This window comes from Callorhinus ursinus, unplaced genomic scaffold, assembly GCF_003265705.2.
Source record: "Callorhinus ursinus isolate GAN/ISIS: 27379988/994484 unplaced genomic scaffold, GSC_fseal_2.0 scaffold33, whole genome shotgun sequence".
Lineage (NCBI taxonomy): Eukaryota > Metazoa > Chordata > Mammalia > Carnivora > Otariidae > Callorhinus > Callorhinus ursinus.
Window position 1 is genome coordinate 16,323,451 of NW_027397095.1, and position 24,693 is coordinate 16,348,143.

Genomic DNA, 24,693 nt, shown 5'->3' on the forward strand with positions numbered 1-24,693 from the left:
GTGGCTCAGTTGGTTGGGTGACTGCCTTCGGCTCAGGTCATGATCCTGGAGTCCCGGGATTGAGTCCCGCGTCGGGCTCCCTGCTCGGTGGGGAGTCTGCTTCTCCCTCTGACCCTCCCCCCTCTCATGTGCTCTCTCTCTCTCTCTCTCTCTCATTCTCTCTCTCAAATAAATAAATAAAATCTTAAAAAAAAAGAAATTCATAATCAGTTTCACTTGAATCAATTAATTCTAGAAATACAGTTTGATTTATGTGACATTTAAATATTGGACCTATCTTTTCAATATATTTCACATAAATTCACTTGAAATGCTTTAGTTAATAATCTTTATTCATTTGCATATTTAAAATCAATTATGACTTCTAAATGAATATGAAGGAGCTTTATAAAGTATGATGTAAAAGTGGGTTATTAATAACAGTAACATTTTTGCAAGTTGGGTTTTTTCCTACTTTTCAATCCACATTATATTCTTATAATTATTTTTTTGCAATAATCTGCATTAAGTAAATAAAGTGGTTTGCAACAGTCACAAAATCTATTTTTTTAAAAGATTTCACTCATTTATTGCACAGAGAGAGAGAGAGCACAAGCAGGGGGAGCAGCAGGCAGACGGAGAGGGAGAAGCAGGCTCCCCGCCGAGCAGGGAGCCTGATGCGATGCAGGACTCGATCCCAGGACCCTGGGATCAAGACCTGAGCCGAAGGCAGATGCTTAATCAACTGAGCCACTCAGGCGCCCCATGTCACGAAATCTATTACTCACACCTCCATCCAAGTGTTAATATGTTTAGACGCTAATTATATATATTGTTTTTACTTATTCTTTTACCCCGTATGTAATGATATTGATGTACCATATACATTGGTTTAGTTTGTACTCTCTTCCCTTTATTATTACTCCAAGCCAGGAAGGTAACATTATGCAAGCGTCTGGGTCCCAGTGCATCTGTGGAAATCTTTCTTAAATTTGTATATTCTCAACACCATTTGCTAAGAACCGAGGATTCACTCAAATTTATACAGGAATCAGGGATCAGTGCAACTGGAATTGAACTCCCCTATAATTTCTCCCCTCTTTCAGCACTTTTGTCCTGCTTTGATGCAAAAATAACGATCCGAAAATCACTGAGAGGCATGGTTTACATCTAGCGTTTCCATCCTCTTCAGGTTTCAAAAGCAATATTAAAAATTTTTACCTCACACTAAAACTTCATTGTGCAGAGAAAATGCAACTTATTTATTTTATCTATAACTAATCTGGCCTCCTTCTGGAGTTCCCCACCCTCTGGTTGGTGGGGGTTAAAATTTATGTCCAATCCAGTTTAAACCTTAGTCTGATCTAAAATTAAACAGTCTCTTTAGAAAATGTTCAGATTCTCTTGGTGAAGCGGCTTAGTTTCTAGGGCAGCTTCCCCTCCTCCCTGCTTCTCTCCTGGGTTGAAGCGTGGTTTTATGGGGGAGGGATAGGGCTTAGGCAGCATCAGGGCAGAGGGAATGTGGGGACCCTCGCATATCGGGTCTTTGACCTCCGTTCTCTGTGCTAATATCCCTTGCCAGCCTACACTGATATGCTGTCACTCAGGGTCGAAGATGGGACTAGTGTATTTGATGATCCCCATCTCGCTCTCTTGGCTTTTTCAGAGCTGCTGCCATTCTTTCTTTCTTTCTTTCTTTTTAATTTTCTTTATTTATTCAACAGAGAGAGAGCGAGAGAAAGAGAGAGCAAGTGAGAGGAGGGGCAGAGGGAGAAGCAGGCTTCCCGTGGAGCGGGGAGCCCAATGCGGGGCTTGATCCCAGGACCCAGGGATCTTCACCTGAGCCAAAGACAGATGCTTCACCAACTGAGCCCCCCAGGCACCCCAGCGGCTGCCATTCTTGATAACGTCAAAGTCACCTCAATTTGCAGTAGTTGTTTACTTCTCGTTGTCTCCACGTCCTCCATTGAGCCAACTAGCCCAGTGGTCCAGACCCAGCCTGTTCTGCTGGGTCAACTTTTCCTGCTTTGGAGGGTCCATGGGCAGTGCCACTGACTTTGTTTTTTTTTTTTTTTAAGATTTTATTTATTTATTTGACAGAGAGAGACACAGCGAGAGAGGGAACACAAGCAGGGGGAGTGGGAGAGGGAGAAGCAGGCTCCCCGCTGAGTAGGGAGCCGGATGCGGGGCTCGATCCCAGGACCCCGGGATTATGACCTGAGCCGAAGGCAGACGCTTAACGACTGAGCGACGCAGGCGCCCCAAATGACTCTTAATCTAATATCTAAGCCACTCAAAAAGAGGGTAACTCTGGAAAGCCAAACCCTAGGAGTTCAGTTTGCACCGCTAAACTAATAAGGCAGTACCCCGGGTTAATGCAGGGACAGCCGGAGATATTTCACTCCAGAGTACTAAGTAGGGAGTAAGGAGAAAGAAGGGCCCCTGCCCTCAGGGGGCAGGGCCCTCTCTATTTTAATACACTAATTGGGACTCACAATTTGGTTATTTGTTTAGTAAATACCATTGGTCTCCTTGTCATAATCCCCTGGGGCCAGAAAAATGCAGATCTTTCTTCTTCACATAGAACTCTTTCTTTCCCTCCGTAGAACTCTGTGCTAGCTTGGCCCTTAATACATGAAAGGATGAAGAGAGGGAGGGAATCTACAAGACAGCTGCTCGGATTGCAAGACGTTTTTGCCTGTACAATCAGATTTTTTTTAAAAAAATTGTTTAACTTTTTTCTTTTTTAAAGTTTGCATTTAAAAAAAAAAAGCACTAAGTATGTAACTTCCAGGAAAATAGGGACAAACATTTCCCAGCCAAAAAGAATGCAGTAAAAGAAGGGTAAGGAGCACCTGGGTGGCTCAGTTGGTTAAGCATCTGACTCTTGATCTCCACTAGGATCTTGATCTCAAGGTTGTGATTTCAAGCCTCGTGTTGGGCTTAGCGTGGAGCTACTGGAAGAAAAAAAAAAGGTTAAAGGAAGTAGAGAAAAAATAGGGATACGTAGAAAGCAGGAAAAAAAGATAGGAGAAGTCATTCAAATAAATAAGTAATTGCAATAAATGTAAAGTAACCAAAATCACCAATTAAAAGACAGATACTCGGGGTGCCTGGGTGGCTCAGTCGTTAAGCATCTGCCTTCCGCTCAGGTCATGATCTCAGGGTCCTGGCATCGAGCCCCGCATCGGGCTCCCTGCTCAGCGGGAAGCCTGCTTCTCCCTCTCCCACTCCCCCTGCTTGTGTTCCCTCTCTCGCTGTGTCTCTCTCTGTCAAATAAATAAACTCTTAAAAAAAAAAGACAGCTACTCTAATATTGACTTTTTAAAGATACAGGTATATGATTTTACAAAAAGTAAACTTAGATATAAAAACACAGAAATGTTGAAAATAAAAGACTAGGAAAAATACACCAAGAAAAAAACAACTTAAAAATATATTGTCTATTTTCTTGCTTTTGAGTCAATTTTATTTATTTATTTTCTTCAGTACATCATTAGTTTTTGATGTAGTGTTCCATGATTCATTGTTTGCATATAACACCCAGTGCTCCATGTAGTCAATTAATAAAATTGTTGCTGCAAAGACCAAATATATATACTGATCGCATATATCACGTAAAATAGAATTTAGGGGGAAATAGTGACAGCATGACGAAAAAAGTTTAACTTCACCAGGATGATATGAAATTCTAAAACCTAGGTGAATGCCATTATCTAGTCTCAAACATATAAGAAAAAAATTGACAGTATTTCATGTATAGATAGACAAATCCAGCATGATAAAAATTTCTCTAACACGTCTATTTCACTAACTGATAGATGAAGTGAACAAAATAATAACGTTTTGGAGGGTTTGATAGACTTAATCAACAAATTGGTTTAAAAGACATATGTTACCCCATTCTAGCAATTTTAGAGTCTAGATCCTTCTCAAGCATATGACAACATTTTTGTGAAAGTAAAACAATTTCTCAGTCTTAAATCAAGTCTGAATTTAAAAAAAAAATGACCATATAGACTCTGTTCTCTTATTCTACTTTAATTATTTTAAAAATAAAATAACAAAAAGATTATTAAAAGTATAAACAGACTTGGGGTATCTGGGTGGCTCAGGCGATTAAGCATCCGATTCTTGATTTCAGCTCAGGTCAGGATCTCAGGGTTGTGAGATCCAGCCCTGTGTCAGGCTCCTCCTCGCTGGGCATAGAGCCTGCTTAAGATTCTCTCTCTTTCTCCCTCTGCCCTTCCCCACCCATTTGTACTCTCTCTCTCTGTTGTTCTCTCTCTCCAATATATATATATATATATATATATATATATATATATATATATATATAAAAACAAACTGTATAAGGATAGGGTTAACTTGCGGTTGGTTTCTGATAGTGCTACCCTTATCCCTAGGGACACTAGAAGTCTGCTACTCACCAAACGTACTAGCTAGTGATTTAGAATGTGTGCACAATCAGATTTTGAAAGTCAAGAGATGAATATCCCTCTTTACATTTCTTTGGTGGCATTTTCATTTTCCTTGACATTACTACCCCCTGCAGATACTTGTAAGTATTCTGGATCAACTAGGGTGGGGCCTTTGTACTGAGAAAGGCTCATTCATACTTTTCAACATAGAATATTGCAAGGTCAGGAAGAAAGGATGACTCTCCTAATCCTAAAACAAGGAAGACAGAAATAGAGGGTTTTTTTTAAGTAAGAGAGGTGAGATACAGCTAGTGTATTGAACTTCCCTTTCCTAGTCCACTCACCCCTCCAAACACTGGCAATTCGCAATTGTAAACTTTGGGAATCCTTTAATTTTCCAGATCTACAAAGACAAGATTAATTCTGCTTAGAGACACCTCCACTGCAGTATCAGGTGATTTTAAAAGCAGGAAAAATAGGTGGGGAGAAAACTTATATGACTTATACATTTTTTTCTTCTTCTTTCTCTGAATGGAAAGGAAGAACTATTTGAGGAACAAAATGTGCAAGCAAATGACAATTTACCAAATGATTTTTTGAACTTCTGCTAAATTATTTCTGAAAGCTTCCAAAGCTTGGAACGACAGGTATTTTGTCACAGCTATTGGTTGGTGTTTCAGATATTCCTTTTATAAGAGAACACAAGCTCAATTTAACTATTTGGGGTCTCTGACACTTTAGGAGATGGGTTGATGGTGCCTCATTAGTTAAAGATGAAAATATCCAACTACCAGTTAACCAATTTAGGGAGTTCTGTAATCTTTAATCACTGTATGGAATGTAACGTTGCTTTCTCTGTTACAGAAAAAAAGATGGAGCTATAAAAAATAGAAATACACTGCATTCCAGTGTCAAGAGTGATATAAACCTGGATTCCTGTGTATATCACTTCCCATCTTCATTCCATGTCAGTGTCTTTTTTTTTTTTTTTTTTTTGCCTCTGAGCTGAGCTGAATGGAGGCTGCCCTGAAATGATTAGCATTTGCAGAGGGTTCACCGGGTCTGGAGGTGACCCAGGTACTAGGGAGAAAGAAAAGAGCACCCGGAGAAGACGGCCTCTGGCCCCGGGGATCTTGCCATCTTGGTTATGAAAGACAGTCAAGACATTCCAGTTCCTAGGTACAAGGGTTTTAAGCAAAAGTCAAAATGTATCAAAGGTGGTGACGTAGGAAGATCCTGAACTCACCTCTTCCCACAGACACCTTGAACCTACGGTTACATATGGAACGATTTCCTCTGGAAAAAAACCCAAAAACTAGCTGAGTGACTTCTATGCATCAGGCAAATGAAAAAAAAGAAAGCACATGGAAGCAGGCAGGTGAAGTCGAGACACAATCTTGCCATAAACACCTCCCCTGGCATGGCAACCACAGTCCAGGAGGAACTTAAAACTTGGAGCTTCTTCCTGAGGAGCAGAGGGTTTGAACCCCACATCGGGCACCCCGGCTTTTAAGACCTGCACCTGGGAGACAAACCCCCCAAACATCTAGCTTTAAAAACCAACAGGGCTTGTGTTCACAAAACCCACAAGGCTATAGCAAACTAAGAAATGGCTCTTAAAGGACGCTTGTGCTCAGACTCACCTGCCTCGGGGCCCAGGAAAAGAGTAGCCAACGCAAAGGTGTCAGACTTTATGTGAAAGAGGTTCATTTGCTAATCTTAAAGTGTTGGTCCGAGGGGCAGGTCTTTAACCCCCATCTGGGGGCCTGTTGGCACATTCTCCAGGGACAGGAACTGTAACAATCGGAGAGATGGCTTTTGGCAGGCTACCACCCCCGCGGCACTGCACAGACAGCTGACTGAAATGCACCCCTAGTCTTTCCGTGAAAGAGACCTCTTTGCTCTCCCTCCTCCTTGCTACGACTCGTCAGTATCTCGGTATCCCCTTTCCCCAAGTTAAAATAATTCATATCACCCTATATAAATTAAACCAGGCTCTTCAAGGATTTAAACTTACATGTTATATATGACCTAGTGAGTGAAAGAGTGATTATTTTTACTGCTTCCCCATTAACATCCCATTTTGGCCTGGTCTTAAACCTGAAAAGAATGAATGGTGCCTCATAGCAGAACACAGCAAACTTAAGGCACCTACACCCAATATTGTAAATACTGACCCCATCCAATCAGCAACTGGTAAATATTTTGCTGTTAGAGGTTTGGCTAATGTGTTCTGTGCAAGTACCTATTTCAACAGCCTCTCAGCACAGTATGCCTTCACCTCTGAAAGGACACAATCCACCTTTCTACCAGGCTACTCATGAGGTACCTCAGTGGCCTTGTCATTACACACAGTCTTTGCCCTTTCTCTAGGAACACAGATATGACCTTATATTGATGACAGCTTCCTCCGAGGAGATTTGTTTGACACATGTATTAAGGACACAGAAATACTCACAAAGGAGCTCACAGAAAAGGGACAGACCATTGCCACACATAGTGCAAGGTCCCACCACCCAAATTCTTGAAAAATCTTTGGGAGACTGAGAGCCACTCTGTCTTTGACACTGTCAAGAAACAGTGGTTGACGCTTTCAGCACCCACAAGGTTAATACAAGCCCAGTATCTTCTAGCCCTTTTTGCATTCTGGAGGCAACATATTCCTCATTTATAATTTTGCTTCATCTCACTGATGCTGTTACTTGCAAAAGAGCCCACCTTAAATGAAGTCTTCCACAACAAAAGGCTCTAGAATCTGTCCCAACTGAAATCAGAAGGTACTGCTCTTAGTGCCCTCGAGACTCCTTCCCCGTAGAGGCTGTAGCAACCTCCTCTCATGCCTCTGGGAATCTCTGAACCACCTGTCACAGCCACTAGGTGGCCATTGGCTTCTGATGCAATAAACTGCCCTTCTCAGCTCTGCACCATTCACAATTGGAACGGCAGTTGTGGCCTTATACTGAGCTCTCCTGGAAATGGAAGCTCTTGGAGATTGAGTTTGGGACCTTATGTACCCAGCTGCACATTATGCCTTGAGTGATCGAAGAGGACCCCCAAGGTTAGCACGGCTACTGAGACCTCCTGGCTACAAGATGGAGACAAACCAGGGCCCTCTGCAGGTGGGCGTGGCCTCTCTTGTCCTCAGTCCCCGGTCAGAGGCCATGGTGCTGGAGGAGTTCACCTCTCTCCCAGACCCAGTGGCTACTTGGAGAAACCCTTAGCACCAGCTGAGTAAATAACAATGGGAGTTTGTACACTTTACAGATGGTATTGCCACCATCACACACAATAGATTTTCCAGAATGTCCCTGGTAAAGAATGAGCCTCAAGAGTCAGAGCACAATTGGTCCCATATCAGGCAGTCATTGTAGCACTGGATACCCTGGCCAAGAAAATTGCCCCATTTGTACAAGTTTACAGACCTGTGGGCCATTGCCTAAAATTTGTCCCCTTCGGGGTAAAGAACACTGGGCAGCTCTTGCCTCACAGACACCCAAAATGTCAATCAAGGTAAAAGATTGTTTCTCTGTATAATAAAGTTACAATACAAAGCCTCACCAAAACACTCCTTATGCCCTTTGGAATTCCGGACATTACTGATGGTGAGCAAAGCACTGGTTTTGCTCCTCAGAATGCCCACATTTGAACTCTTGAAGAAGATATTCAATGGAACGTCTACCTTTCCTGTAGGCTCCAGGCAGATGGTTTAATCAAGAGGCATAATGAGCTTCTCAAAGAACTCCTATTTAAGTTAAAAAATGTCCCCTGGAGCCCAGGTTGGTTGTCACCTTTGCCACAGGCATTGATTAATCTAAGTTTGTACTCCCTCGGGACATACGCTCCCTGCAACGAGACACAGGTCCCTCAATATACTTTATTGGTTATAAAGGGGGACACTTCTATATTGTTGTCAATTTTTTACAACAACCTCACCATGTGGCCCTCTTCCTCTTGGTCAAGTAACTACTCTGTTTCCTACTCCTACTCCCTAGAAGCTCAGTCATCAAGGTTTAAATGGACGTCAATGCACCAAGGGTCAATTGTGGAGTAAGGCCTAATATTATGTGTGTCTCAGTATCTTGGAAAAACTAAGAGGGCCTCAAATAGCCTAGCTGCAAGTTCCCCTATCCATTGTGCTCACATGGATATGGTCCCCTAGCAAATGATCCTCATTAGTACAAGGACCAGGCATAGTGCCTGCTTATGAAAGTTTCGGCTCCTTACCAGCCAGAGGAATTTATTTTTAAAAATTTTATTTATTTATTTGACAGAGAGAGAGAGACACAGCGAGAGAGGGAACCCAGGAGGAGCGGGAGAGGGAGAAGCAGGCTCCCTGCTCCTGCCTTAGCCCCTGCTGGTTCACTGTGTTCCTGAATGAAACACCTGTCTGGCCCTACATGATATGGTGGCCCTAGAGCAAGACTCCCTCCACCATGCAGGCTGAAGTAGGGGTAAATAAAACATTGACCACTCTAGGATAAAGGAGACAGACATTAACTTTTTTAGATAGAAATTGGGAACAGAATGGGCAAATAAAAATTTCTGAAAAAGAAAAATAATGAGGAGGGCCCTATCTGACCAGATATTAAAATATACTCTGTCTGTACAGAAAAAAAAACTCTTTCAGTGCTGACACAATAATAGACAGTCAGATCAGTGAAACAGAAAAGAGTCCAAAAATAGACCCAAGTAAATATGGGAACTTAGTATATGATGGGGAATATTTTTCTTTTTCTTCTCTTCTTTTTTCTTCTTTCTTTCTTTTTCTTTCTTTCTTTCTAATAGAGAGAGAGAGAGAGAGAGCATAGGCAGGGGGAGGGGGAGAGGGAGAGGGGGAGAGAGAGAATCTGAAGTAGGCCCCATGCCCAGCACGGAGCCTGACTTGGGGCTCGATCTCACAACCCCGAGATCATGACCAGAGCCGCAATCAAGAGTCAGACGCTTAACCAACTGAATGACCCAGGCAACCCAGTAAAGAGTATTTTTAAAAATGAGGAAAAGATAAAGTGTTCAAGAAATTATGTTGGGGCAGCTGGCTATTATGAAGGAAAAAGGAATAAACCTGGATTCTTAATTTACTCCTTCCTTAAAAATAAATGCCAGATAGCTCAAAGATTTACACATGAAGAATAGATTTGGAAAATGTTTCTTGGAAGAAAACTTGGGGAAAACGTTTATATCCCTGAAATAGAGAGAGCCTTCCTAAAGCCAGACACAAGACCCAGAAGCTTTACAGAAAAGTAATGATAAATTTAATGACAAAAAATACCAACAAATTTTCTCAGGAAAAAGCACCGAGAAAAGTCAAAAGATAAATGGAAACTGGAAAGTATATTGACAACACACATATGACATACAAAGAGCTAGGTTTCCTAAGATATAAAGAGGCCAGGGTGGCTCAGGGTCCTGGGATCGAGTCCTGTATTGGGCTTCCTGCTCATCAGGGACTCTGCTTCTCCCTCTCCGACTCCCCCTGCTTTGGTTCCCTCTCTAGCTGTCTCTCTCCATCAAATAAACAAATTAAATCTTAAAAAAAAGAGCCCTCCCAAATAAGAAAAAGACAAACCAATATAAGGATGAGCAAAGTGTACAAATAGGCAAATCATAGGAAAAAATATATATAATTGACTTGTAAATATGAAAAGATGCTTAATATTACCCATAATTTAAAAAATCTAAATGCAAACGAGTATACAGTACTTTTTCCCTCACCAGACTGCTAAAGATCCCAATATCAAGTCATACATAGAAGAATAGTCACCTACATAGAGCGGAGGAAGCTGTGAACTAAAAGACACTCTCATATTGTTGGTTAAAGGCTATATTGATGACATTAGTTTGGAGGCCAATTAAGAACATTTATCAAGATAAAAAAATGCACATATTATTTGGTTCATTAACTGTATTACTGTATTACTTGAATTTTATCCCGGAGATATCACATGCTAAAATATATATACATCTACACACAAGGATATTTATTGCAGGTCTGTTTATAATAGCCAAAGAGTAAAAACACCCTTTGTGCCTTTCATTCAGGTAAATGTTTACATAAATTCTGTACAATGTTAAGCTGTTCGAAGAATGTGACAAATTTATATGTACCTATAAAAAAGTTTCTGAGATATATGGTTAAATGTACAAAGCAGAATACAGAACAGTGTGAGTATTATGCTCTCATTTGTGTAAAAGAGAAATGGACAGATGCAACTTTTGTATGAAAGCATACATAAGACACTAGTTAATAGTGAGTGTCTCCAGGGAAAGGATCTGGGTGTCAAGGGTGGTAGGGAGATAGCTTTTATACTGTGTACCCTTTGCCTTGTTAAAGTTTTACCATGTGCACAATACTTTTTCAATAGAAGGAACGTTGTTAATTAAGAAAAAAAGTCATGGGATATTTGGATTGAGAACCAGACAGAAACCATTCCTCTTAGCATGTATTTTATCTGAAATAAAAGAAAATTTGCAAGCATCGCCTTGAAACTCCAAAGGGAGGGTGTGGTTTAAAAGTTTCTAGCAAGCAAGGCATGTAAATGGAAATTAATTGTACAAATGCCATTATTACCAATTTAAGATTTGTGGGATATCATTGGTGTGCTCTTTGTTTACTATGCTGCTTCTGTTATTTCTAACTTCATGGAGGAATAATTGACTAACATAATGGTATATATTGAAAGCATACAATGTGATAATTTGATATACATATACATTGTGGAATGATTACCAAGATCATTCCTCACATTCCTCACCTCACATAATTAACGTTTTTGTGTTTACTTACTGTTTAAAAGCCTTTATCGGTTTACTCAAGGTTTTCATTTTCCAACGCTATTTTCGTCTATATTTTTCCCAATACGAAAATAACTATTTAGGTGTTCTTCTGATTATAAAAAAAAATACTCATGCATTATAAAACATTCAGATACTATCAAAAAATATTTAAAATATGTAAACAGTATCTATAAATCTGCTACCTGGACAAAACCACTGTTATGTTTTTGGTGGCTATCATTCCAGAATTATGCATATGTATTAATAAATATTATAGTGAATACTATAAATTGCATACTTTAACAGTATTATATTATAATGCTATCTCATAACCAGATTTTCCAGACAACATTAAATAATAGATAAGTCTCTATGCCAACCAGGAAGGATGTGCATCATCATAACATCATATGTATATCATGTGTAATTAATACAAGGTGTGCGGTAGTTGTTGAAGTTTTATAATTTATTTGCCCAATTTATTATTTGTTGACGTAAATAAAGTTTTTAATTTCTTTTTTTAAAAGATTTATTTATCTATTTTTTAGAGAGAGAGAGAGTGCACAAGGGAGGGAGAGGCGGAGGGAGAGAGAAAGAATCTCAAGCCGACTGCCCGCTGAGTGCAGAGCCTGATGTGGGGCTTGATCCCATGATCCTGAGATCATGACCTGAGCTGAAATCAAGAGTCGGGTGCTTAACTGACTGAGCAACCCAGGCGCCCCAAGTTTTTACTTGCTTAAACAATATCTCACCTGCAATTGAGATTTGCAGAAGAATTTCTTTTATATCCCACACAGCTTTCTTTGGAAATGAATATATATACACAGAAATCTATGTAAATGAATATATATATGAATGACACATAGTAACTCCTCATTGAAGATATTTAAGTTATTTGGTTGCTTCATTTCCAGGGTCTTTTAGGATTTATAGGATGAATTTATAGGAATCCAGAAAAAGTGTTTTAAGAGGATAAAGGAGCGAGCAATTTATTTGAGATGGAACTATGGGGAAAGCTTTATGGAGAAGTTAACATTTGCACGAGTCTTTATAGGAGGAAAGAGAAAGGGCATTCTATAAAGAAAGTTTAGAATTTTTAAGAAGGTGAGCAAGGAGTCAGCAGGGAGAGTCTTGTTGACTCTCTAGACAGTTCTCATAAATTGACAATTGACTTGGTGAATTCTCCTCTGTATCCAGAGACTAGCATTCAGACAGTTTATCAGTAGTATCTCATGTATTTGCTCTATGTATTGTGTGAAAATTTTTGTGTGTATGTGTATAATGAAGGGTATAATTTACGCTATTTTTTTCAAAGTATGAAGCAAAATTTAAAATGTGGTCAAAATCATATAAGCATTTATTAAGTGCCTTCATAAACTAGACATCAATTTTGGCAGTGAAGCATGAAGATATACACATCCTTCCAGTCTAATTAAAAGAAAACAATTTTAAAACTGCAGAGTTCAGGGGCGCCTGGGTGGCTCAGTCGTTGAGCATCTGCTTTCGGCTCAGGTCATGGTCCCAGGGTCCTGGGATCGAGCCCCGCATCGGGCTCCCTGCTCCGCGGGAAGCCTGCTTCTCCCTCTCCCACTCCCCTTGCCTGTGTTCCCTCTCTCGCTCTGTCTCTCTCTCTCTATCAAATAAATAAATAAAATCTTAAAAAAAACCCTGCAGAGTTCATATTTGTCAGATATTTTTGATCATGTTATTTACAAATGTACATCGTTCACTGGATGTTATATGTATGTGATGAATCACTAAATTCTACTCCTGAAACTAATATTACACTATATGTTAACTAATTAGAATTTAAATAAAACTTGATACATTAAAAAAGAGGATAAACTATATTTTCCTTTCTTCAACAACCAAACAAAATTATTTTTAAAAATGTATCGGAGTTTCTGTTTTCAGCTCAGAGATGTAGAGAGCTTGACCGAGCACTGCCCCCAGCCTAAAAACAAGAAAAGAAGCTGGACAAACTGACAGTTAATGAAATTTCTCAGATCTTTCAGAGAACTAAGTTTGCAGTCCAAACAAGTAGCTAAAAACCCAGAAAGAAAAAAACTTGTAGGGACCTATAGGGAAAAACAGGACTTAGTTAAAAATGCATATAATAGTCTTGGCCTTTATGAGTAAAAACATTAGAAAAAGAGGTATGAGTAACACATAATTAGTGGAGATAAAATAGAATCATAAAAGTGTTCAACTAAACCCAGATCAGGTAGAAAGAGGGGAAAAAACGTAGAACAAGTGGTACACACACACACACACACACACACACACACACACACACACTCATAATAAATATCATAGCATATATGGGGCACCTGGGATGTTCAGTCAGTTGAGCATCTGCCTTGGGCTCAGGTCATGATCCCAGGGTCCTGGGATCGAGTCCCACATCAGGCTCCCTGCTCCTTGGGAGCCTGCTTCTCCCTCTGCCCCTCACCTTGCTCGTGTTCTCTCACTCACTCTCTCAAATAAATTTTTAAAAATTAAAAAAAAATCATAGCATATATGAAGAAGTCAAATTAGTGTCTGCCTAAGTTCTCACTTTGTTAAAAAGTTGAGTACCGGGCGCCTGGGTGGCTCAGATGGTTAAGTGTCTGCCTTGGGCTCAGGTCATGATCCCAGGGTCCTGGGATCGAGTCCCACATCAGGCTCCCTGCTCCTTGGGAGCCTGCTTCTCCCTCTGCCTCTCTCTCTCTCTCTCTCTCATGAATAAATAAATAAAATCTTAAAAAGAAAAATGTCATGACCCCTTGACTTAAAAAAAAAAAAAAGTTGAGTACCATAACAGCATCTTCTTTATAGGGTTGTTTCAGAGATTAAATGAGAACAAATCTTATCAAATGCTTAGTGCAACTCTTGGCACATAGTGGATGCTAGTAGGCTCAGTATATATTGAATGGAATATACGCTACGGAAGTAGTTGAAATTGAAGTGGTCTGAGTTGGCCAAGGTTTGTTTATAAACAAGGCTGGATCCACTCTTAGCCTTGTTGGGTGACCAGGATGACCAGAGCAGACAGGATATTCTTAGAAAGGGAGGTGGGAAGAGAGGTGTGTGTGTGTGTGTGTGTGTGTGGTGTAGGATGGGCTGAAATTAGAAAAGGGGTAGATACGGATGTGAACCAAGACTTATATATAAGCCAAGAAACCCCTGATACAGTTCTAGTCACACACACACACACACACACACACACACACACACACACACACACACAGCAAGGCTAAGGATTTCTGGCTTGTAATAACAAAAGATGAGTCTCCTGTTTGCTAACTCTCAGCAGTGGTACTTGTGTCCAAGAAAATCAGTCTTTGTGGCATTTCACCTTGCTGGTGGCATGGTGATGGGGTACAGGCAGAGGTGAAAGGAGGCTGCCAACTTTTGTGAGGTAACAAAGCCCTTTGAACCTGGAAAATTCAAGGTGAGTGCTATAGCAGACATAGGACTAAAGACACTTGGGACTAAACTCACAGCTTCATGTTTTCTACCCCCCACCCATTATTTGGTTCCCAAAGTGGATGTGAAGCCTCAGCAAATCTTCAGGGAACTGCTGCATTTGGAGACTCCAGCTGTGCCTTGTTTCTATCTGCAAGCTGCTAGCAAGCACCCTATGGTGAGTCTGCCTCTGTGGGATGACACCTGGAAGGGGAAAAAGGGAAGAATCTTTAGATGTAAAACTTTTTTTAAAAAGATTTATTTATTTATTGGGGGAGGGCAGAGGGAGAAGGAGAGAGAATCTTAAGCAGACTCCATGCTGAGCATGGAACCTGACACGGGGCTCGATCTCATGACCCTAAGATCATGACCTGAGCTGAAACCAAGAGTTGGAAACCGACTGTGCCCCCCAGGTGCCCCTAGATGTAAAACTTTTAACAATGGAAAAGAACCAGGGGAGTCAATGAAGTCAAATATAACTTCTGTGTTATAGTCACCATATTGCAATACTGACTAACCAAGTGGGGCCTTGATTTGCCTGGTTCCTGCCTGCTGAGCTTGGGGAATGGATAGAAATTGAACTCATGTAATGCCATAAGTGCCAAAGAGCATAAGGTAGCACACTAGATGCCCGGGTGTGGGTAAGTAGAAAGTTGGATTTCATTCTCTTCATTCTGCACTTAGGAAAAATTGAGACAAAAATGGGAGAACATTATGCTCTCTCACTCGTTAATTCAGCTCTGTCCCAATCCTTCTGACCTGTCTTGACCTGGCCCTTTCCATCCTCTACCCTGATCTTTCTTCAAAGCAAATCTGAGCATCTCACTCCGCTACTTGAAAACCTTCCATGCCTCCCCATTCCCTCTGGGAAAGAACACAACAATCTTAGCAGACACTTTGGGTTCTGACCCCACAAATATCTCCAGCTTTGTCTCTCTTGGAAACTGCTCCCACTCGTATAATTTATGCTCCATAAATATCAGAATGCTTGCAATTTCCCTCACATAGTCTATTAACGGCAAGTCCCCGTATCTTTGTACATGCTGCTCCTTCTCTGGAATGCTGTTTCTGCACCATGCTGCCTGGTTAACTTCCAGTTCACCTACCATGATCCAGTGGCTTTTCATCTTCTCTGAGATTTCCTCTACCTTCAGAAAGAAAAAGTCAGTTCCCTGTGCTGTCACTGTGACTTGAGCTTATTTCTGTTGCTGCATTTATTACGATGCATTGGGAACTGTTGACTTATATGCCTTCCATAATAGACTGCAAGGTCCTTGAGGACAAGGATTTCCCCTTCCTTGGTTATCAGAGACCTAGTATATAATAAATAGCCAGTGACTGTGTGGTCAATGCAGAATAGATCATTGTGGTCCTTAATGAATCTAAGAGCTATAAGAAGATAGAATTTGAGCAGCATCTTCTATAGCCTGGTTATTTTCAGAGCCTTCCTTCTGGGTAATCAGTTGGATTGCAAGAATTGTCTTTTAACAGTTGGTGAATAGTTTCTGTTTTCCAAAACCTTGTGAACTCTTCACTCTGTCTGTTAGTCAAACAGTATGTGTTGAGGGCTACAGTCAGCCTAAATTACATGGTGGCAGTCTTGGAGAAATGTGCAATTTGGTTCAAAAAATTTCTGACCTTCCTAGGTTTGTATATGGAGAGTGGTTACTGACCATCTTGTGTTGCCTGGGGCTGTCTCAGTATTAGCACCAACAGTCCCAGGTCCTGGGAAGCCCCTCAGTTCTAGGAAAACCAGATGGTTGTTTATCCCAGGAGACGATCAGTAGTGCATCTTCTTGATTCCTTATCCTTAATATAAAGAACAAGGACAAAAATTTGTATGCGAATATTAGGGATATGAATTTTGTCCTCACTTTGCCTTCTTGGGATAACAGTAGACGGGAAAAGGAGGACCTAACAAGAAAGAAAACCCTCTACTCTGATTAGTTGATTTCCCAAAGAAAACTAGTGAGTAAGGGTCCTTACTGGTATTTTGGATTCAGGGCCAAGAACTGAAATTTATGTTGCTAAGGGAGGACAGTCAGTTTGTTTGAAGGTGATTGCTCATCGTCTTGGGTCATTGGAGTAGTAAAAGCGATCTATTTCATAGGCCCACAGCGAGGCTTGATTGAAGCCCAACTCTACCATCTATCTACAATGAGGTGTTTCTAATTATCCCATATTTTCATTTCATAATCTCTTCTATGGAATAGCAGAAGTAACTACCTCAGAGAGCTAGGAGGAAAATAAAGTAATGCAGGTGAAATTGTAACTCGTGAAACATAATAAAAACCGTCATTGAGTTTCGGTAAGTGGCCATTAGGCCAGTGAGCTAACAGTAGACAGACTTCTGTGTGTTTTTAAACTTTGAGTTCTTGATACATGGTAGAAATCAGTGTCTAGGGGGATATTATCATTTATTCACACAATTATTGCCTGGTAGATAAACATTTATTCAACATATACTATGTGCCAAGTACTGTGCTAAGGGTTGAGGAAAGATTGATAGTTTGTGAAGAAATTGATTAATCTCTCAGTTTTAATGAACTTGTAGTCGGAGAAAATGACCGTGAACTTCTTTGTTACCTTTTTACTTTAGGAAGGAAAGAGGGCCAATCTTGGATGTGATGATTGAGGGGACAACGGTATGTCAATTTTTAAAATACCAGATGGTAAAGGAAACTTGGACTGTTTTAGAAGCTAGCTGCAACTTCTTACCGAGTCTGTCCCAGGTTATTTGAATAGACTGAGCGGTAGCGCATGCTTTTCTCTTTTTTGGGGAGTTTCAATTTTATTTTTAGGAGCAGCCAAAATTTGGAGCCAAAGCTGTGAATAAAGTGGGTGAGTAAATGAAGGAATGTGATTTTGATTTAAACAAATAGGTGGTGGCTATTCAAATAGTGATCCCATTTTTCTTACGTGGCTTATAAAATTACTCCAAAAACATTTTTCAAAAAGGATCTTGAAGCCATAGCATATTTGTTGGAAAGTGTGTATTTTTCTAAGATGACAACTTTAAGGGAGCAACTTTCATTTGAAGTACACTTTTTTCTATGTTTTTAAATCACATTTAATAACATATAGGTCTATGGCTCAGTTGGTTAAGCGACTGCCTTCGGCTCAGGTCATGATCCTGGAGTCCCGGGATCGAGTCCCACATCAGGCTCCCTGCTCAGCGGGGAGTCTGCTTCTCCCTCTGACCCTCTTCCCTCTCGCGCTCTCTATCTTTCATTCTCTCTCTCTCAAATAAATAAATAAAATCTTTAAAAAAAATAACATATAAGTCTATTATTAAACCTAGTTAGGGGCTCCTGGGTGGCTCAGTGAGTTAAGCGTGTGCCTTCAGCTCAGGTCATGGTCTCGGGGTTCTGGGATCGAGCCTCGCACCAGGCTCCTTGCTCAGTGGGAGGCCTGCTTCTCCCTCTCCCTCCACCCCGCCCCCTGCTCACATGCACCTGCTCTCGCTCCCTCTCAAATAAATAAATAAAATCTTAAAAAAAACACAACTAGTTAGAGAAAAATAGTGCTTGTGACCCCAACACTTGAACAAAACTCATGTTTTAACTTTATGTTTTGTTACATAATAGTCGCTTCCCATAATGTAGTTTTTTCCATTTATAAGGTAGAATTTCATTTTGAGGTATACATCTCAGCCATCTGAAACCCCAGATAAAAAACAGACAAACCAAAATCAAACCAAACCAAACCAAAACAACAAAAATACACTCGTTTTAGGCTGGAAAGATTATCCATGATTTGCTGTCCTTCTGGATGCAATTAGCAATTGCAAAGTTGCTCATGGTGCTTTGTATAGTTTCTCTCTTTTGTTTGAAAGTTTCAGACCAGCATCTTTGAAGTACCAGTGTTTAGACTCTCTTTTGCCTCCTGCTATGAGTCCCAGCTTCCCAGGAGTGACCGCTGCTGGAGGAGTCGATAGCTGGTTAAATGGGGATTACTGTATATGATTTCCTGTGACTTACCAGGGAGCATAACAGGGCTCTCCGTGGGGAGGCAACGTATGTGGAGAATCTGGCAATTTAATGGAACACACAGAGGACATTTCTAAATGTTGTGTTATGAACACAATTGTTACTAGACTCCATGCAATGAAAAAGCCTGGTACATTCTTGGAAGCCTGGACTTAGTATTACTGTTACAAAAATCCTTTGAGAATTATAATTTAAGTAAGAGATATGAAAACAATTATAATGGACAGAGAATTACTAGGGCTACAACTTTGGAAACTGCCAAAATCTTGGGGGGGGGGCAATGTTGGTTTGTATTTTTCTTTTGTAAAATGAAAAGAAGCACTTTCTTACCGGCATCACAAGATGTTCAAGACTCCTCTGGTATTTTCTCTGCCCAGCCAAAGAATCAACCACTTCTGCAAGTCAAGAGAGCACAGGAACAGCCTGAGATAACGCCTAGGGCCTTGAAATGCTGTTTTGTTTTGTTTTGTTTTGTTTTAAAGATTATGTATTTATTTATTTGACAGAGAGAGACACAGCCAGAGAGGGAACACAAGCAGGGGGAGTGGGAGAGGGAGAAGCAGGCTTCCCGCGGAGCAGGGAGCCCGATGTGGGGCTCCATCCCAGGACCCTGGGATCATGACCTGAGCCGAAGGCACATGCTTAACAACTGAGCACACGCTTAACGACTGAGCCATCCAGGGACCCCTTGAAATGCTGTTTTAATCTCTTCCTCTTCACCCTATTAGTGAGAGAAGGATTCCCACCCTAGTGGTATGGGAATGGCCAAACACGGGACACCCAGCCTTGGACAGATGGGACTGACTGAAGTGTATTAGTCATAGACACTCACAGCCCAGGGCACCCCATGCCATATAAGGACACAAAGGTGTTGCCCTTGGGAGCACATTGAACAAGTGCCGGCTGTGGGAGGCGAGTTTTGTGGTATCCAGAGGGTGGTGTGACCCCTTGGTTCCTGCAGGAGAATGTGACTGGCTTGTTCGAATAATTCCATGGTTTGGCAGGAACTGGAACCCTCTACTCCAGGATAAGCAGGCACCTTGCCTGGGCCCCTTGATAAGGAGGATTGTTTGGCTATGGGACTTATCTGCAGGAACAGAATGAGGAGGGCAACTGTGATTAGGCCATTGGAGGCTCTCCTGATTTCACTAGATCGCAAGGAAGCACATCCTATTAGGTCTTAATTTTAGGCTTTACATCGCAAATGGAATAAGTTAAATGATAAACAACAATAATACTGGATTATAATCCATAGAATAAATATCCATGAGTCCATGCTGATAGAAATAAATAATGGAAAAAGCAACAACTCTTCCTCACAGTAAAATATACTTAACAAATGTAGAAGGAAAGAGAGTAATAGAAAATCACTATTAAAACACCCTAGGAACAATTTTTGTTAGAAAAATCTACTGAAGAATACTAACATTAGTGGGCAAAGTTTTGTGGAGAGACGGCATATTTGTATGGTCTCCAAGTACCTTCTCCAAGATACTTATTACTTACAAAGAGAACAATAGTAACCTGTTAGTAGAGAAAGCTGGTGGACACTACCTGAACCAAGTGATCAAGGTTAATGGTCACCAGAACTAAGACATATAGACATCATGTTTCCCCGACATGATTCACTGGGAAAGGTGGAACACCACCTTAGTAGTGGTCTTCCAAAAAATGCTTAACTTTAATCTAATCATCAAAAAAAATGTGAGAAGCTCAGGTTGAGGGACATTCCAGAAAAGACCTGGCCAGTGCACTTCAAAAGTAGTAGCACATGAAAGACAAGGAAAGACTGAGGAATTTCCACAGCTCAGAGGAGTCTAAGGAAATATGGTAACTCAATGTAATGTGGGATCCAGAATTGGATCCTGGAATACAAGAAGGGTATTAGTGGAAAAACTGGTTAAATCTGAAAAAAGTGGGAGCACCTGAGTGGCTCAGTCGGTTAAGGGTCTGATTTTGGCTCAAGTCATGATCTCAGGGTCCTGGGATCGAGTCCTGCGTTGGGCTCCCTGCTCAGCAGGGAGTCTGCTTCTCCCTCTCCCTCTGCCTCTCCTCCCACTGGTGTGTGCGCTCGCTCTCTCTCTCTCTCTCTCTCGTGCTCACTCTCCCTCTCTCTCGCTCTCAAATAAAAAAATAAAACTTCAAAAAAATTTTTAAAAAATTACAAATCTGAAAAAAGTGTATGGTCTATTTAATATATTGTATAAATGTTAATTTCTTAGATTTGATCAATATACCTTGGCTATATAAAACGTTAATGGTAGGAGAAACTGAGTAAAGAGTATATGCAAACTCTCAGTACTATTTTGCAGCTTTTCTCTAGATCAAATTTATTTCAAATTTAACAAAAATCAAATACATCAACCAAAAAAACCACAAGTGAACCACCATCAACTGATCCACATGGTAACATACCAAAATTTCCCTTTCTGCTTTTGTGGTTGTTGTTTTGAATTGCATGATTTATGGAACACTTATTCCTTTTTGTGTCCTCAGTACAAACAGTGAGATGAGGTTTGGAGGATTCTATATTGTCTTGGCATGGCAGTAGGTAGAACAGACTCCGGCTCCATGTTTGGCTTATATCTTCTGCTGGCATAAGTTAAGCCATAGCTAATCGCTGCTGGTTTTTGGCTTTCGCCCTCACTGGCATTCACTGTGATGATCTTGGTCCCAGTGAGGGCCCCTGATAGATTGTGCACTCTCTTGTTTATTCTAACCACTAGTCCACATTTACTTGGCCTGCCTTATATCAGCCTCCTCTGTACCCATCCGTGGAATAGGAATTTTCCAAACTACAGTAAGGTACATAGATCTCAGTGTGGTTACCCTCAGATCCATCTGTTTTGCTTTGACTTTCACAAAATCATTGATATTTGAGTCTTCTGCTTGCTGTATGTCTCACAATGCTCTCAATGAACAACCTGAGCAGCAAGACAGATTCCCCCTGCTTTAGAGAGCTCCCTCCAACTTATCTAGGGTTTTCTTCACACCATCTCCCCACTGAGATGAGTCTGGAGAACATAAGATTCATTATTAGAGATATTCACTGTCTATTAACTTCATTGTTCTCCTCTGTTTTCTCTCTCCCCCACCGGTTCAAACTCATCTCCTTTTGGAGAGTTAAAATAGGTTATATATAATTATGAATTCTTCCCTAACCAATTTCTGTGATGTAAATGTTATGCACAGAGTCCTTGAAGCCTTTAGATGTTCATAGTTACACTCAGGCTGCAGTAACCAAAAAAAATATTTCATATCCTAAAGTTTTTTTTTTTTTATTAAGAGAGAGAGAGCACAAGTAGGGGGAGCAGCAGAGGGAGAGGGAGAAGCAGGCTGAGCAAGGAGCCTGTCATGGGGCTTGATCCCAGGACCCTGAGATCATGACCTGAACCAAAGGCAGATGCGTAACCAACTGAGCCACCCAGGCGCCCCTCATATCCTAAAGTCTTAATAGAGATTCTAGAAAACCAGAAAATGACTTGGCTTTCAGTACTATTGATTGTTGTCCATAAGTTTTACAAATTTATTTAAACATTCAAGGAAATAAAAGGTATACAGATTGTGAAGGAAGAAATAAAACTGTCTTCGCAGATGATATTATTGTCTAGATAGAAAATCTGAAAAAATTAACAAAAAATACCCCTCCTGCGACTAATAAGTGATTATAGTAATTGTGCAGGACACAAGGTTAATATGTAAAAGTCAATCACTTTCCTATATACCAGCAATGAATATATGGGATTTGAAATTAAAAACACAATACCTTTTATATTATCACCCAGAAAATCGTAATACTTAGGTATAAATCTAACAAACTATATATAAGATCATATGAGGAAAACCACAAAACTCTGATGAATGAAAGCAAAGAAGAACTAAATAAGTAAAGAGATATTCCAGGTTCATGGATAGGAAGACTCAATATTGTCAAGATGACAGTTCTTGCCAACTTGATCTATAGATTCAATGCAATCCTTATCAAAATCCCAGCAAGTTATTTTGTGGATATTGACAAACTAATTCTAAACTTTATGTGGAGAGGAAAATGACCCAGAATAACAAATACAATATTGAAGGAGAACAAAGTTGGAGGGCTGACACTACCTGACTTCAAGGCTTACTATAAATCTACAGTAATTGAGACAAGGTAGTATTGGCAAAAGAATAGACAAACAGATCAGTGGAACAGAATAGAGAGCCCAGAAATAGACCCACATAAATATAGTCAACTGATCTTTGACAAGGGAACCAAAGAAATACAATGGAGCAAAGGTAATCTTTTCAAAAAATAGTGCTGAAACAACTGGACATCTACATGCAAAGAAATGAATCTAGACAAAAACCTCATCCCCTTCACAAAAATAAACTCAAAGTGGGGGCACCTGGGTGGTTCAGTCAGTTAAGTGTCTGACTCTTGGTTCTGACTCAGGGTCGTGAGATTGAGCCCTATGTCAGGCTCCACACTGGGCATGGATTCTGCTTGGGATTCTCTCTTTCCCTCTCCCTCCGCCCTTCCCCCAACCCCATATACACGCTCTCTCTCTCTCTCAAAAAAAAATTAACTCAAAATGAATCACAAACCTAAAGGTAAAACACAAACTATAAAACTAGAAGGTAACATAGAAAAATCCTACATGGCCTTGGGTATGGTAATGATTTTTCAGATACAACACCAAAGGCAGAAATAGATCCAACACAGATCCCAAAGAAATAATTGATAAGCTGGACTTCATTAAAATGAAAAACTTTCACTCTGCAGAAGACAATGTCAAGTGAATGAGGAGACAAACCACAGACTGGGAGAAAATATTTGCAAAAGATATTTGATAAAAGACTGTTACCCAGAAATGTACAAAAAATTCTTAAAACTCAAAAATGAGTAAATGAAACACCTTATTTTTGATTAAAAAATAGGTCAAAGACTTTAGACACCTCACCAAAAGAAGATATACAAGTGGCAAATAAGCATATGAAAAAATGCTCCACATCACATGTCATCAGGAAAATGCAAATTAAAACAACAATAAAATATCACTACACACCTATTAAGAATGGCTATAATCTGGAACACTGACAACACCAAATGCTGACGAGGATGTGGAACGACAGGAACTCTCATACATGGCTGGTGAGAATGCAAAATGGTACAGCCACTTTGGAAAACAGTTGGGAACTTCCTTATAAAACTCAGCATACTTTTACCATGTGACCCAACAATCACAATCTTTGCTATATACCCAAATGAACTGGAAAACTTATTTCCACGTGAAATCTTGCACTTGAATGCTTATAGCAACTTTTTCCCGAATTGCCAAAACTTAGAAGCAGCCACGATGTTCTTCAGTAGGTGAGTGGATAAATAAGCCGTGGTACATCCAGGCAATGGAATATTATTATTTTTAAAGATTTTACTTATTTATTTGACAGAGAGAGAGACAGCGAGAGCAGGAACACAAGCAGGGGGAGTGGGAGAGGGAGAGGCAGGCCTCCCACAGAGCAGGGAGCCCGATGCGGGGCTCGATCCCAGGACCCTGGGATCACGACCTGAGCCGAAGGCAGACGCTTAACGACTGAGCCATCCAGGTGCCCCAGGCAATGGAATATTATTTAGCCCTAAAAAGAAATGAGCTATCAAGCCATGCATGGAAAGACGTGGAGGGAGCTTACATGCATACTACTAAGTGAAAGAAGCCAATCTGAAATGCTACTACAGGGGTACCTGGGTGGCTCTGTCGGTTAAGTGTCTGCCTTCGGCTCGGGTCATGGTCCCGGGGTCCCGGGATCGAGCCCCGTGTCAGGCTCCCTGCTCAGCAGCGAGTCGGCTTCTCCCTCTCCCTCTGTGATCTCTTTCACTTTCGCTTTCTCAAATAAATAAATAAAATCTTTAAAAAATGAAATGCTGCTACATATTGTATGATTCCAACTATACAACATTCTGGAAAAGACAAAATGACAAGAGACTGATCAGTGATTGACAGGGATTGAGGAGGAGGATGGACGGGCAGAGCACAGAGGAGTTTTAGGGCAATGAGAATTCTCTGTATCAATACTATAATGAATACATGCCATGATATATTTAT

General features: G+C 40.5%; 1 long non-coding RNA gene across 1 annotated transcript; it reads right to left on the reverse strand.

Annotated features, from left to right (window-relative positions):
- Positions 1-14,676: 14,676 nt before the first annotated feature.
- Positions 14,677-24,439, reverse strand: LOC141370366 (uncharacterized). The gene is made up of 3 exons (XR_012374348.1): positions 24,333-24,439; positions 18,941-19,005; positions 14,677-14,825 (listed from the first exon to the last, which is right to left on the reverse strand). It is a non-coding gene; the product is annotated as an uncharacterized lncRNA (long non-coding RNA).
- Positions 24,440-24,693: the final 254 nt, after the last annotated feature.